Source organism: Gossypium arboreum, chromosome 5 (assembly GCF_025698485.1).
Source record: "Gossypium arboreum isolate Shixiya-1 chromosome 5, ASM2569848v2, whole genome shotgun sequence".
NCBI lineage: Eukaryota > Viridiplantae > Streptophyta > Magnoliopsida > Malvales > Malvaceae > Gossypium > Gossypium arboreum.
This window is the reverse complement of record NC_069074.1, coordinates 89,909,756-89,913,666: the sequence shown is the minus strand read 5'-3', so window position 1 is coordinate 89,913,666 and position 3,911 is coordinate 89,909,756. Positions and strand designations below refer to the sequence as shown.

At 31.7% G+C, this 3,911-nt stretch overlaps 1 non-coding gene across 1 annotated transcript; it reads left to right on the top strand.

The window, feature by feature from the left end:
* Positions 1–733: 733 nt before the first annotated feature.
* TRNAM-CAU (transfer RNA methionine (anticodon CAU)) lies at positions 734–805 on the top strand. Its single transcript has one exon. It is a non-coding gene; the product is annotated as a tRNA-Met (tRNA).
* The last annotated feature ends 3,106 nt before the right edge of the window (positions 806–3,911 follow it).

Here is a 3,911-nt window from a genome sequence, read left to right as displayed (position 1 = left end):
TGGCTCTTGAAGTGGACTGGATGAAATGTTTTTGTCCCCTGGTTATGGATTTTAATAACATGACACTAAGTTTTAGCATGTAGGTCAAATTATAATCCTTAAAGGAGGCCACAAACAGCCCAGTCTGAAGGTTATTTGAAGGGAGAAATTTCAAAAATTGGCAGAGAAGGAACCTGAGATGTTGGGGGAACTTTATATGCTTACCATGGACACAAGAATCAGAAGTTCTAGGGATGTTGCAAATGTTACTTTCGGAGTATGAAGGTATCTTTGAGGAACCTTCAAGGCTGCCACCAATTAGAAGCCATGGTTATGCCATCACATTGAAGCAAGATGCTCAACCCCTTCATCTCACGCCCTACAGATTTCCCCATCATCAAAAGACTGAAGTAAAAAGGCAAATAATTGACATGTTCTATTCTTCCATAATACAAACTAGTAAAAGCCCTTTTGCTTCTCCTTTGCTCATTGGTTAAGAAGAACAATGGAACTTGGAGGCTTTGTTTTGACTATCGACAACTCTATCTGAAGACGGTTAAAAACATGTTTTTGATTCTTATGGTGGAGGATCTAATGGATGAATTAAGCCCAACAACAACTTTTTAAAGGGTGGATTTTAGTTTAGGTTGTTTTCACATTTTGTTTATCTTTTTTTTTCCTACTATTCTAAGAGGAGGTAAAAGGAAAAAAAAAAAATCAACTTTTAAATAATTAAGTAAAAAATGAGCCCCAAATCAGAGTGGCGCAGTGGAAGCGTGGTGGGCCCATAACCCACAGGTCCCAGGATCGAAACCTGGCTCTGATATTTTGACAATAATATTTCTTTTTACTTGTTTTTACTAAGACCCTTAAACTTTCGTGAAAAGATCAATTAAGCCTCTCTGTGAAAAACACATTTAATTAAGTCTTTAAACTCTAAAATTGCATCAATTAAGCCCTTTGACCAATGCTTTTCGTCTTTAATCGTTATAGTGTTAATTTGACAATTAACAATGCTAGCATGACGCTCTATATCATTGAAAATTGCTGGCATAGTAGTGTCATGTCAGCAAAAAAATTAAAATATATAAAAGTAAAAGAAATATTTTTTTATTTTTTTACTCGAATGAGCTTGGAGAAATTGTCCTGGTTCATTTATTTAAAAACTTAATTTTTTATAAATTAAAAATAAAAATATTTTTGAAATTTGTAAAACATTATTAAAAATTTTAAAATAATAATTAATAAAAACCATTTAAAAGTTAAAATTCAAAATAAATCTACAAATATGGATATCCAGATCCAATGTGAATCTGACATATATTTGTTAACCTGATTGTTTAGTATTTTAGTATCTAACATCATAGACCATGGCTAAGATGAGTGACTCTCTCCATTGATGATCTTCAACTACTTCATTTTTTTGAAGCCTTGATCTGATACCTAATCACCCAATAACGCATGGTCTTAAAATTGCAAACATTATTACTAATCCAATATTAATAGTAACTTTGATAGGTAACCACCGTTCATCTCCGACCACAATGAATAACAAGGCTAAGTATGCCAAGTGCAAGCTAACCACATTATCCTGTTAATAACAACCATCAATTGCTTCTTTGCCTTGCTTTGAATGACTAAGACTGATGTCTTAACACATGGTTGTCTAGATTCATTCAAAGATCTATTTAAAGAATTAAGTAATAAATGAGCCTCAAATCAGAGTGGTGCAACGAAAGCGTGGTGGGCCCATAATCTATAGGTCCTAGGATCAAAACCTGGCTCTGATATCTTTGGCAATGAAAATTTTTTACTTGTTTTTGCTATGACCCTTGAACTTTTCTAAAAAAATCAATTAAGACTCTTTGCGTAAAACGCATTTAATTAAATTTTTTTTTAATTTTTTACTTGAATGAGCTTGGAAAAATTGTCCAGGTTCATTTATTTCAAAACTTAATTTTTTCTAAATTAAAAAAATAAAAATAATTTTTAAATTTGTTATACATTATTAATTTTTTATAATTTAAAATAAAATTAATTAATTAATAAAAACCATTTAAAACTTGAAATTTGAAATGAATCTACACAATATCCACATTCAATATGAATCTGACATACATTTTGTTAAGCTCATTGTTTAGTATTTTAGTAGCTGACATCACAGACCATAGATAACACGATTGGCTCTCCATTGATGATCTTCAACTATTTCATTTTTCCGATAACTTGATCCGATGCCTAATCACCCAATAACACATGGTCTTAAAGTTGCAAACATTATTACTCATCCAATATTAATAGTAACTCCGATAGCTAGCCACCGTTCATCTCCGACGACAACAAATGACAAGGCTAAGTATGCCACTAAAACAAGCATGCAAGCTAACCACATTATCTTGTTAATAACAACCATCAATTGCTTCTTTTCCTTGCTTTGAATGACTACAACTGAGGTGTGAACCACCACTAGTTGCTAGTGAAGTGAAGAAAGAAATGGCATCAAAGATGAAGAATATTATAAAACAATGGTTTTGTCCTATCCTTGCTTCACCAAGAGAGAGTCCAGGTGGACTGTTTTCTTTTCTATTCACATATTGACTAGGAACTTGGAAAATACCAGCAAAAGCAACTCTGGCAATTAATACATCAACTACAGTAGTGGAGTTTATTGCATTGTTAAGCCCTTCAGAATGCATTTTGTAAAGCCTTTCGATGATCCCTTGTATGTGTTTTGGAGTTTGATGGGTAAGTTCTAGTTGATCATGCACTTGATGCTTTATATCACTCACGGTTAGTTTCAAATTCCGAGCCGGATTCGGTGTTGCAGGCTTAATAAATCCAGCACTTTGAACCCCGTGTTGCTACAACGAGGCTGCTATCTCCGGTTGGGCGGTTTAGTTGTAATAGTAGTTGAAAGATTAATATATATTTATTTACTAAAATAAAATTTTATTTCTCCTAAAAGGTACCAATATAATTCAAACATTGATACACATAACATATTTTAAACAAATAAATTTTAAAATTTTTAATATAATTTAGAAAATTACCCTCAATGAATCTGGACAACCTTGTGTCCAGATTCATTCAAAGATTTAACTTGTACTTTTTTTTATTAATTTTAAAATTTTTGAAAAATATTTTTTTCTATCTAAGAAAATGGAGTTTTAGTCATTTCTCAACTAAGTTGGTGTTTAATTTCAAAGTTAGCCTTGTTCTTTGTGACATTCTCAACTTTTCTCTTTTACTTACTTGAGATTACTTATTGTTAGCCTTGTTAGAGTTTTATGCTCGTTGAAGTGACTTTATATTGTGATATTGTAGCGAAACCTTCAAGTATAATGAAGCTTTAGAGTGGACTCTCAAGTCCTTCAATTTTTACTCTTTTACTTCAAAGGATTTTCCACGTTAAGATCGTGTGTTTCATTTAGTTTATTGTTTATGGTTATTGTGGCAGATTTTATGTTGCATGAAGATATATTGTCTAATTGTGTTTGACATGATTGCTGACTTATGTTTATTAGGGGAGAAAGAACACCAGTTTTAATTTTAGTATTTGTTCAGTTTGGTTTCTTCCCTCAAACTGGTATTAAAACTTGGTTGTCATATTTTATAGTTATAGAAATTAAAACAAATAAAATGATAATGTTGAATGAAACAAATTATGAACTTTGACGGAATAGAATTAAAAACCTTTTATTTGTGAAGGCTTTACATCTCCTACTTTTTCCTACTTAAAAACTTGAATTTAAAAGAGATGAGGAGTGAGCATTTGAGCACTAGTATTTTTTTTTCCAATTTGTTAGAAGAACATGATTTCAACCACATTAGTCAAGAGGTACATGCAAACACATTGTGGAATAAACTTGAAACTTGTATGCCCTCAAAGTTTAGCAATAACAAGTTGTTCTTGCTTAAGACAATGATGATGA